The following is a 12,305-nucleotide window of genomic DNA, read 5'->3' as shown; positions in this document are numbered from 1 at the left end:
GCTTGTGTTTGTACCATTTGTGGCCATACAGAGCAACTGTTCATCCCCACAAAGGGATTGCCAGGACCTGGGATGTGCCATCAATGCTGGAAGCTGCTCCTGGAGGCAGAGAGGGACAGTGTGGCAGCCAAAACCAAGCTCTGAACCTTTCACAATTCAGCATACTTAGCAGCCTGGGTGGATGCTGAATTTCATTATCTCTTCAAATTGCTGCAGATTTGTTCAAAGGAGCCTTCCCTTGCTGGTAGGGCCACACGACAAGAACGAGCACGCTCGGGTCTGACAGTGACGTTCACTCCCTTCGGAGCACCAGAAACCAGCCAAGCGGGGCTGCGTGCCAGGCTCTGAGATAGGCCAGCCCCAGTGCTCCTGCAGGCACCTGCCAACCATGAGCCATCCCCTTCTGCCCCCCCTCCAGGCGAAACTCTGATTCAGCATCTTAAACAAAACCGCAAAACCTGCTTGTCAGTCTGGGAGCTCTCCCGTCTCTCTCTTCCCTCCACCACAAGACTCTACTTGCAGCCGTGCTGCTGCCCAGGGGCTGGAGGCAGGAGCAGGGTATGTTCAGTAACAGCCTCACACTGGCTGCTGTTTGAGAAACTGCTGGGCTTTGGCTTGCTCAGGGAGCACAGTTGTTGCTCCCCAGGCTTGGCAAAGCTGTCTGGACTTGTACTCCCAAGGAGTGCTTTTCAGCAGGTCCTGGGCTCTGTCACCTGGACACAACTGCACTGGGGGAGTTTGAAGCTTTTCAGAAGCAGAAGTCTGGTGGTTTGCTCCAACCCCGGCTTTTTTCTCTTGTGATTTAGTTATATTTTATTTTTTCTTGGTGGCTTGAAGTGTCAGTGAAGTAGAAACACAGTAAAAGGATAATCCTGAACAAGGTTATTGCTCCAAGCAGAGATGCTGGAGCCTTCCCAACACCAGGTTTGCTTTGGCCCCCAAAGCAGCCTCTCTTCAGGCAGGGAGGAGGGCTGAGGGACAATTTTTTAGCTGACTGGAGTTGGCCAGATTTCTTCTTCAACCTGATACAGCCTTTGCTGTCATTCTTCTACTTGCCTGAGTCATCCTAGTCCTCACTGCAACCCCCTCTTTTGGAGTCCTTGTTTTTGTGTTTGATGAGGCTCACATATCAGAGACAGCTTTCTTTACTCCCTGGACCCTGTTGGATTTCTTTCTGCATTTTTACTTATTTCCTACAGCACAGAGTTGGAGTGCTAGCACAGCCTTCATCCTTATAATTCAGCTGCCCTTTTTATCCTCTTCTTCCTTGACAAGTCCTTTTATTTCCTATTGTAACCCAATCTTTTTTGTCCTGTTCTCTGTAGTTAGTCAAATAGATCCATCCAAACTATTAAAAGCAGCCTTTTCAGAGTAGAAGTATTCAAGTTTTTATCTGTTCCTGAAACACGAGTGCAGTCAGACAGACTTTTGAGTGAGAAGGGCAAATACAGTAGCTTTGGATATCAAAAGATAGGCAGAACGAACTGTCATCCTACCTAATAAAATGAAAAATCCTGGGAAACACTGTGTTTAGAAAGTGGAGATGATGAAACACCTCCCCTTCCCCTTGCTATCTAAACTAGCCCCAGAATAAGCATTGACCCACAGCCTGGAATTGAAGTCCTTTCCTTGTCTGGGTGGCTGAAGCAGTTGAAAAAAAACCCTCCCAACATCCCTGATTTTGCAATTTGATCAGAACTGTGCCATTGCTGCCTCTCTCCCCCCATCATTAGGCTACATCTAAAGGCATGAATTTTGCACTTAAAGATTTGTAAACCTGATTTTTGCCCTGTAGTGAACACATTTTGATAAGGCCCCAAGATTATTCCTATAAATGAGGAGAAATGGCATATCTGGAAAGAGAAGTCATTAAAACTGGAAAGAGAAGTTGGTAGAGTAATGAGAAGGTAGTGGTTATATTTAGAAAGCTTTCCATTAGGTTGAATAGAAGGGATTAGTCCTCACAGTTCTAGACAATGTAAGGCTTGTAGAGGTCTGCAAGAACTAGACTGTGATTTTCAGAGGTTTGAAGGGCTGTGGAAGAAAAACTCCAGGCTTTGAACAGTCAGTGAAAGTGAGATTAATAGAAGAGAAAGCACTGTTACCCTGAGAAAGCAGAGCATAGAGATGAATAAAGCAACTCCAGTCTAACAAGCCAATTTGCATTAAATCTGGCCTCCTCTACAGATCTGGGATATGTCAATACCAGGACATGAAAATTTGATTCCCTCAATGGTTTGGGACAGTCACTAATTTTTAGACAACTGCTTCTGGATCTTTTCCTCAAGAGCAGCTCCAAAGTCATCCCAGAGCTGGGTGGCTCCTTTCCTTTCCTGACCTTAATCTAAACAGATTAATGAGCCTGCATGTGGTAGAACTTGCTCCCCAGTGCTTGCAGATACGAAGAGGGAAAGGTAACAGGCCCATTTGTATCCAGCCTCTAGCTAGAAGCTCAAAGCTGGAAATCTGAGCTCGAAGCTACATCAGCCTCAAGATATAAATTCTTGAGTTTTGAGCAGCCTTGTAAGTAGATGCCTCTCCTATCCTTCATACTTCACAGTTTTATACCAGCTGTCATATTCATGCTTAGCTGAATATAGAAATTGGGAATCCCCTTACATGTTATGTCTCTCCACACACAGAAATGGTGGTGGGTGACCACTGGAGTCCCCTTGGAGAGAGGCAGAGCTTCATCACTGCTCTATCATCTCAGGTGGACCGACAGAAGTCTTGGTAAGCTTTCCTGGAGAACTTAAATTTAAATTTAATGCTAAATTAAATGATAATTAAGTGTGTAATGCCCCCAAAGGTCTTGTTTCAGGCTCCTGGAAGATGTGGTCACCTGCTTCATGCTCTGATCAGCAACTTGCAAGGAAGGTGAGATACTTTTTCTCTTCAAACAAATGAAATTCTTTATTCGAGTTAACATTTATCCTTCTCAGGGCATCCTTGGGTATGGCCTCCCTTTTTTCTGCTTTAATCTCTCCCTCTAAACAGTCTCTGTCTCCAGAAGGAATTTTCTCTGTGTTGGTTTCTATCAAGGAGTTGTACCTTGTCTAGCAGTTTTCTAGTTCAGGTTCTGTATATTTTTTCTCATAATGAGTGCCATGGAGCTCCCACCATAGACAAAATGCAAAATAATTTGTAAAGTTTCTGGTGCTTCAGTACTCAAAGCTGCGCCTAGAATCCTTGATTTGGCCAGGGACATGGGTGTTAAATCTCAGCCTAAAAATAATGCACTCAAGAGCTCAGCTGGAATATCCCTTCATGAGACCATCTGTCATAGCTGAGCTTGGAGCACTCTGGTACATTGCTGATCTGTCTCAGCGTGCTGTTGTTTTCGTCTCCCCACTGGTGAGGCACATTCTTCTCGTTCTCTTAATTTGTTTCTCTCGGAGCGTTTTTATTCAGCAGTTGTCACCAAGTCAGTGTGACACAGAGCAGGAGGGAGGAGAGGGACAAGTTGTGCCTGACCCATTCAGTGTCTGCGCTGCTGGGGCTGCCCAGCGTGGCTGTGGCCCATTCCTGTGCCCATCCTGCTGCTGTTTCTGTACTCCCACTGCAGCCCCTGCTGTCTGCCTGCTTGGAGATGAATCAAATCATGACAATGCCTGTTGACAGTGGCTGAAATTTTGTTCCCTTTTCCATTGCTGGTGACTACTGGAGCCCTTCCAGCCCTGTTAGTGAGCAGTTTCATCCAGGGGGCTGCATTTTCCCAAAGCCCTGCTGATCCTTGAACAGCCCTCACTGCAGAACACTGCTGGTATGGAGCTACTTGGAATGGGTTGTACATAAACACACATTTCAGCACCCCTGCATTCACCATTCCATTCTTCCTTTCAAATCCTCCTGTCCTTCCCCCCCTCCCTTCTCTGCTCCCTGTATGTCTTGTTATACCTTGTTTCTACATGCCTAAGTCATGCTTTAAATAACAGCTGTCTGATTCTTTGCTTCTTCTCATACCCAGCTAATTATTTTCAATTTATTGATTTTCCACATGGAGATTAATGGGTTATTCAGCTCTCAAAGCCTATATCCACACAGCTGTGAGCTAATGCATGGGTAGGGGAAGGGGTAGAGGGGTATGTGTTTATGTGGCTGATCACCTTTCTGATGAACTTGTGTACCAAACCAAAGGGATTTTTCTCTTCCTTACTCATTATAAAAAGCTTCGAAATCTTACCAAAGAATAATCACATTTCACAGGGAGTAAAAAGTAATAAATAAAAACCTGACAAGTCTGCAGTTAGAAAATTGTTAACATGTGTTTTTCCTGTATCTTTAATTGCACTGGCTAATGTATTCTGGGTGTGAAAGAGCCAGGCACAGTGGCAAAGTACTACAGCCTAGATGTGGGGTGAGAAGCTCCCCCAGGACCCCTCCTCTGGTTCCACACCTCTGTCACAGATATTTCTGCTTCTTTGTGTGGCTGCATCAGCCTGTGGGGTGCAAGCACACCCTTTTCTTGTTTTTTTCTAACCAAAATAATATCAGTGATCCAGTGTACAGCGCAGCAGCTGCACCACGCACTCAGGGTAGGCACAGGCAGCAATGAATTCACTGCTGATGGAAAAGTATCATGGAAGCTTAACCTCTGTGTATGGAGCAGTGACTCTGATCTTACTGGTTTATCTGACCAGCGAAAAGCCATGGAATTATGCTAATATAAGGCTGTGGATTTGAGCCTCATTTATAATTAATTAGTAATTTGAGGGGTGGGAACTTTTAAAAGGTTTTGTTAACTCCTCTATTGGCAGTTTTCACACCATTTTATGTTGTCAAGTCAGGTGCGAGTGTGACCAGGCTCGATTTGTAAGACAGTAATTGCCAAGGGACTTGGGGGAGAAGTGGCAATAAATGGCTAAGAAATGCAATCAGCAGTTAAAGAAAAAATAAACAGAAACATTGGCAAAGTGATTATTATTTTGCAAGTCTGGGCTCAATATTTCCTGCTTTCCTGGAGCCTATCAAAATGGTAGCCCAGATTCTCTGCCTCATTAGGATCCCTGGCTTGTTGGGCCCTGAGCTGCACATTTATAGTCGATAGCTGAACGTTGAAGATTTCACTATTTTCAAGGCACATTCAGAACTCTTCAAAAATCAACCCACTTATGTATGGTTTGAGATGTTCAGCTTAAAAAAAAAAAAAAAAAATTGCCTCAGTGAAGTCCTTTTTAAACCTCTGACCTTGACTTTTATTCTTATTCCAGTAACACCAAGGCAAAAAATACTTCTGGACCTGACCTTCCTCTTGCCAAGGCTGAATGGATCAGTTGGGTTCTGGGAAAGGATTTCCTCCCTAATCTGCTACGGCTTTCTTGTGGCCACTGCTCTGAGAGGCCTATGTGTATTAAAAGTGGCATGTCCCTGTTAGAACCACTGGGGAGATTTGACTGGAATAAGCTAGAAACAGGGATAAGAATGCTGGTTTAAAGCCAAGATTTAGGAATGAGGGGCTTAAACACAGGAGATTTGAGGCAGAGCACGGAGTAGTTCGGACGAGGGAAACATGGCTGAAGAGCAAGACAGAGCTAGACACGGGTGCTTACTTTTATATTAACCAGTTCAAAAAGGGGATGGTGGCACAGCTGAAATGTGTCAAAATAATATTCATTTTTTCCCCAGTTAATTCCCAACACAAATTAACCTCAGTCATTTTCCTCTTCCCTCTTAGACACACTCTATTTGTCAAGCCATGTTGCCTTAACACTTCCCAGCCATCTGGGATAAATTTAGCCTGCCCAAGAAAAAAGTGCAACATGGCAGCCCTTGGATGAAGGAGCAGGCAAGTCTCTTGCTGACTGCAGCCTCTTGTAGGTCATTGCAGCACACGTGTGTCCCTCTCCTCTTATGACTTTTGTTGAAAATGGCTCAAGGTACAAAAAACTGAAGCTTCCTGTTGGGCTAGGAATGGATCAGTGTGGGTAAGGTAGCGTGGGCAGGAAGGCATGCGAGCATCTGGTTTGAATAGCTCCACACATGTAAGATCAGCCAACTTTCTCTAGGTTTCACGGGTTTTGGGTTTTTATCCCAGAGCAGTGGTGGACCCCACCCTTCCCTGCACCTCCCAGGAAGATTGTGGGGAGCTCATGGACAGGGGGTCAGCCCCTTCAATTGCAGGGGCTACTGATGTTAGAAATAAACCCGAAAAGTTCGGATGTGCTCCGGAAGGTCAAGTGTCTCCTGTGACACTCGGGAGGCAGGAGGACCTGGTGCCTTGATGTGCTTCTGATGGGAAAGCAACATGTGAGAAGACAGGCAACCGAGCGGCCTGCAGGATACACATTCCTAAATGTCACTTAGCCATACAACCTGCGAGGGCGGAAGCGTGGGCAGATGGAGAAATAATATTTTCATTGAAAATTCTCTACCTCTAAAATATTTCCTGTCAGGTTCCTTCCAAGGAGGGCTGGAGCAAGGAAGGAGGGGGGCTGAGGTGGGATGTGTGGCAGTGGATACAAGTTTGTGATTCCTCAAGCCTCTCCATTTTGAGAGCATTTGACTCAATCCCCTTTCTTCTCCCCCTCCTTGAGAAAAGGATCATGCTAAATATTGCTGGAGCCGGAGGCAGTTTGGGAAGTGAAATAAACACCTGACTGTTAAATGCTAAATGTTTACTCAACCAAAAATAAAAATAGTTCTGGTTTCCTCCACGACACTCTAGAGTTACGTTCACCAGTGCACATGAGCTGGAGGTTTGCAAAGGGGGAGTCTTGGAAGGTTGAAACTCTTTGGAGGGGAGAAATTTGGAGGCAGTAAGACAGGCCTCCCTCTGTCCTGTGAGAGCTCTTCTGCCATGGAGAAAATGCTGCAGCTGTTTGCCTGGTGCAACTTAAAAATAAACTCCCTCCTCCTTTCCTCGTATCAGTTTCATGGGTGCCATCCCAAACCCTAGATGTCAAGTGCAAAGGGTCAGAGTCCAAGGGTGGGCACAGACCCCTCTGTGGGATCTGATGAACAGGAGGGAGATGTGCCTTGATGCCTCAGAGGAAATCTCCAGGAGTTTGGAGCTGCAGTCACAGCAGCCTCTGGGTGCTCAGGAACTGCAAGCGCAAATGGTGCAAATGGCAAACCCTTCAGCTGGGCAGTGAGGATGTGCCTGCGTGTGGATCATCCCAAGACAGCAGAGCAAAAATTATGGTGCAGACAGTGACATTAGGAATTCTCACTGGAATGTTCTTTCCTGTAGCTCTCCCCATCGAGTTGCAGACATCACATTGCAAAGGGTGCAAAATTATTCTGCTTACACTTCACCTCCAAAATCCAAGATGGAAAATGCTATGTATTACCAGAGATATTTATTGGGCTTGATTATATATGACACATGCATTTGCAATATGTTTCCTTCAGTCAGGTCATCCATAGATGGACTAGGAAATAGCATTTAACACGCATGAAATAGAGCAGATTCCTTCCCTGAACGATGACTACTTGCTGATTCCCAAAGCTTGCCAACTTGTAAAGTAGCCCAGAAGGGCTATATATGAACTAAGCCATCCTTCAGTAGCTACTGCACTGTCTTATGCAGACATTCCCTTTCAGGTAGCAAAATAGATTATGACAACTGGAGAAAAGGACACCCATTTCACACATATTCAGATGGGGGAGGAAAATAGGGCGATCAATGGGAGTCCAAACCAGCATCTCTATTCAAGCCAACACCAATTTCTTGCTGAAAGAAGTCCCCATCTTTCCCTTTCTTAACTGAGAGGAAACAAATTCATGGGGTCCTAAATGATTTAGGACTCCCACATAAGTAAGCTGAATTGGAATTGCAAGACTCCCAAACTTGAATTTGGTCCTGAGAACAATTTCTTTGGAAGCCCAAAGAGCAAAACACCCAACCTGAGCTGAGGTAAAGGTGGATTAGCATGGAATTACTGTTGCTAAAATGAAATTTGCTATAGTTAACCAGAAAGTGTTAGGATAAAAAAAATTATAGAACAATTTGGGCAAAGAAAAACTAGAGCCACCTGTTTAAAGTTAGCCTTTAACCTATTCCCTCTGCCTTCCCTTTTGCTTTCTCTCTCTTTCAAATTTTCCCAGTATCTCCTCTTTCCATAGAAGCAAATCTTCCCCAGGGAAAGTCAATTCTGAAGGCAATTTTCCAAAAACCATTTGGCAGAATTGGCCGGTGCTTCAACTGCAAACATGAAAAGGCATTTATTCCACTAACTCAAATGTAGTTTGGAAGAGACATTACTGAACTTGTTTTAGGAATATACTTTGACTGCATCAGTTTTATTGCTTCTTGTATAAATGTCAACGTCAATTTGCCTTAAAGCAGAAAAAAAGTACATGGTAATGTATATATTACATACAAAAAATGGGGGGGGGGAAAGTGTTGTCTCCATGGTAAACTCAAGCCTATTCCATGTTAATTGTGCTCATCAGACGCACTCAGTACCTCATCAGTGGTGAGAAGAAGGAGTGGGTGTGATCCTGTTATTGAAGACTGTGTGTGCAGTATTGTTGTAAACTGGCCAGCTAATAAAAGATCCTGAATTTCTATTAATTCTTATATTTTGGTTGCTTAATTTTGTGACCTAAAACTTTCTTGTTCATCCCTTAAAAGGGTTGCTTTCTTGTTGTGAAAAGAACTTGTGCACCATCAGCAGCATTTAGGCTTGCACTGTTAGCACATCAGCTAACACACATCACATTTGAGATCCAGGACACCCAGCAGCAAAGGATTTTTTTCTTGGAAAGGGAGGAAGAAAAGAGCAAGTCTTCCAAATTCCTATTTCAATCAGCACTCATTGCCAAATTTTCTAGTGAGAAGCGAATTGGCTATTTCAGAACACTTTGTCTCAGCAAAACTATAGTTGGAATTTCTTGGGGGCTAAGGAAAAAAACACATCTTTAATCCAAGAGTTGTCCCCCTGCTGAATTTCAAAGACTTGCTGCAGACAATGTGGGATACAGAGCTTCCAGGAGAAAAAGATTGGATTTTCTTTTATAGTAAACAAAAGGTATTAAGCCACCTAAATTATCTGCTTTCTGCCCTTCTATTGTACAACATGATTTGCAGTAATTTTCGGTATTAGAATGGGCTACATATTAGGTGCTGCCATTCTTAAAATATTACTGGGAACACATTGGATTTTGCAGTGTTTTCATTTGCATTTTAAGGTTTGATCCTGCAAAACCGTAACTTTCCTCACACGAGGAGCTGCAGTGGCATCAGCAGTGCTTCTTATCTACATAATGTCTTGCACAATTATTTTCAGGATCAGGACATAAGGCTGAAAATGCAATTACTTTGTGAGTTACAAAAAAGAAAATGCTCTTTGGAATGATAGGTGAGATTCTCTGCTGGAGTAAATGATAAAGGACCCATTGAATTCAACGGAGCTATCCTGATTCACACCCGCTGATATGGCCCATTAATTTTAGTGTATGAAAATGAATCTCTGCTCTAAAAATACCAATTAGTAATAAGCTTTGAGAAAGGAGAAAAAAAAAATCAATTTAAATTCATTTTGTGTAATGCACATTTTCTGATGCTATTTTAGTTAAATTATTATTATGCATAATAATGGCAGGGCAATAGGTGCTGTCACCTTAGGAATTTGCAGCTGTGATGTGTAGTATAAAAGTTAGTGATAGGGAAATTTCAGAAAAGCCCATCAATTGAGTACAATTGTCGTCATTATGATTTGGATTAGGGTAGTGTGAACACATAAAAAGACATTGCACCAGCTCAAAATAATTTACAGTCTAACTAGAAAAATAGAGCAGAGAGGAAGGAGGGAAACTGAGGCTACAGAGCTTCCATGAGTGACTGAGCTTGGAGTCAACCTCCTGCCTCCTGCCTGATGGCCAGGTGTGCTATTCAGCACACCAGGCTGATCCTCAGGAAAGTTGTTTTTTTTTGAAGGGCATATGCAAAAGTGAATATGTACTTTGGCACCAAGCCAGTTTCAGCATTCAAATTCCCTGGAGATAGGCATGCGAGCAGGATCCTGTGTGAACACCCAGCTCTGCAGGCATTGAAACACCAGTTGGTGCATGGGGTGATTTGCATGCTCATTTTGCTTCTATTCAGCACTCATCCCACATGCATTTGTGCAAAGAAGATCACACTCCTGCGCCGGAAAGTTAAGTGTTGTCTCTGTGTATTGCCATTCAGCGTTGGTTTTTCATGAACAATAAAAGCCTTTTGGGATAAGTGGCTCTCAAAAGAGGATTCAAGACCGGTTTCCTCATATTCCAAGCAATCCTGCCATACTAATGAATCGTAGTCATAGCTGGATTACTCAGTGTTACTCATAATATAAGAGTTGAAATTAAAGGGAAAAAAAAAAGTTTTGGTTCATGCAGTGGATTATTGAGGGGTGAAATTCACGTCTGAAAGTACCAGTTGGTTTAGAAAGTGATTTAAATCCCAGAGGACAGACACAGCAGTGACCACTAGACATTATTTTTGCTAGCTGCAGATGAGTAGAAGTGGGGAGGATGTGCTGAGGGGATCAACACTCCCAGCTTGCCTTGTTCATACTGACTTTCCTCTGCCATGTGCAAGCCAGTACTGGGCACAGGACCATCATTTCACCCTGGTACAGCTGAATAAGGCCACAGGTTGGAGTTTGCCCCAGCCCCTGTGGTTATGACAGCCAAAGCCCACCACAGCATTCCAGGAAATTTAAAGCTGTAGATATTTCAATATTGAGGGGTATTTTTTGTAAGTAAGGCAATAAAAACAAATCACACAAGTGTATCCACTCTGCATTCTCATGGAGCTTTTCCAGGGGCTGCTTTGGAAACCTACTGCTCTGTGTCTGTGAGTGTATTGACTTAGCAGAGTTAAATCCATTTAGCACTCCTTGGGATGACGTTAAAGTCATATCACAACAACCAAGAGTTCAGGGTCCAAAGCACAGTTAGCTGCTTCGTACAACCTGGGGGTGCTCAGACCCTCCAGATATGAACCCTAAGATGTGGAAAATTGTTATTCTGATGCCATGAAGATTTTTGCCTTTTCTTTTATACCCCTGTTATACCTTTTTACAGCATCTGTATTCCTAGTGCTTTTTGCCTACATTCTTGGACTTGTTTGTTAAGCTAAGAGACTAAACATTTTAGAAGCTTTGTAGCTAGGGATCAGTGTGCCCCAGACCCCAAGGTCCTCTCCAGAACATATTCCGTAAACCAAGATAGAACCATCCAGGGGAAGGTTCCTTGGGGAAGGGGGGCTCACTTGAACCTCTCATTGGGGAATCTTTGATAGATATGCTAATTAGAAAAGCCTATAATGTTATACCCAATGTTGGGGGGGACACACACATGGGAGGAGAGAGACACAGAGACACAGGGAAAGACTCGGTGGGGTACATCTTGATGCACATGACCTGGACGTGTACACCTAAGGATCCTTAAGAATAAATACCAAGGTAAAATCCCTTTTCCCCTTCTAACCGTGTATGCCTCTTAAGACCAGGAAAAGGCATCAATTCCATCTAATCTTCAGCAGCTGCGAGATCAACAGCAGCAGTTCACAGAGCCAAGTCATCCTCAGAACAAGAACTGCCTTCCTCCTCTCCCACCAGCCCCTGTTAGTAGTTTCACCTTGTTCTGCAGTTATAAAGTTGTTTCTCAATGGCAGAGACAGAAAAAACACCCACCCTCAACATTTCTTCCTCTAAGAAACCTATTGACAGGCAGATCCTGTGGATTCCTCCTAGTACAGCTATCTTTGAACTGAGGACTTCTTAGTGAAGTTGGGAAGTTTCCTGGGGTTTTACTGTTTTTTTCCTAAATTGATTGTGGAATTTTTAAACAAGGTTGGTGCCTCTGATCTTTTTCTCAGCAGCTGCAGAATCTGTTTCTCCCCCCACAACTTGTTCCACAGAAACCAGGTATTGGAAAAATTAAAGGGGGAAGGACAGCAGCACCATTTGCAGAGCCAACTCAATTCAAACAAGGATCATGTCTATTGCTTTGTGAACAATGAAATATCCAAAAGGGCTTTGATGAAGTTCTGGGCTTATAATATTTGTGAATTAAGGATAACTGCAAAAGCTGACTCTAGGTTTTGATTTGAATATTGGACACTCCTACAGATCATTAATCCCCACTGTTTGCTTCAGGTGTCCACTGTGAAACAGAGATTTCTTGTTATTTCTTGTGTGCACACTTTATACTTCTAAGCTTTCAACAAGAAAATGTCATTTGTAGCTTTCCAATTTTTTCAGTGTGTTTTCCATATGTTGTTCTATATGTTTTCATTATAAGGATGCTGACCTCACTTGCACAACACTGTCTGATTTCAGTGAAGTATCACTGGACCTGGCCCGGGATGTTTA

At 43.4% G+C, this 12,305-nt stretch overlaps 1 long non-coding RNA gene across 1 annotated transcript; it reads left to right on the top strand.

Annotated features, from left to right (window-relative positions):
• The first annotated feature begins 2,355 nt into the window (after positions 1 to 2,355).
• On the top strand, positions 2,356 to 8,521 carry LOC109144309. The gene is made up of 4 exons (XR_002044993.3): positions 2,356 to 2,523; positions 2,643 to 2,733; positions 2,810 to 2,877; positions 5,211 to 8,521. It is a non-coding gene; the product is annotated as an uncharacterized LOC109144309 (long non-coding RNA).
• The last annotated feature ends 3,784 nt before the right edge of the window (positions 8,522 to 12,305 follow it).

The sequence above is a fragment of the Corvus cornix genome, chromosome 20 (assembly GCF_000738735.6).
Source record: "Corvus cornix cornix isolate S_Up_H32 chromosome 20, ASM73873v5, whole genome shotgun sequence".
Classification (NCBI taxonomy): domain Eukaryota; kingdom Metazoa; phylum Chordata; class Aves; order Passeriformes; family Corvidae; genus Corvus; species Corvus cornix.
The sequence above is the reverse complement of the archived record's forward strand: the minus strand, read 5'-3'. Positions and strand labels throughout refer to the sequence as shown.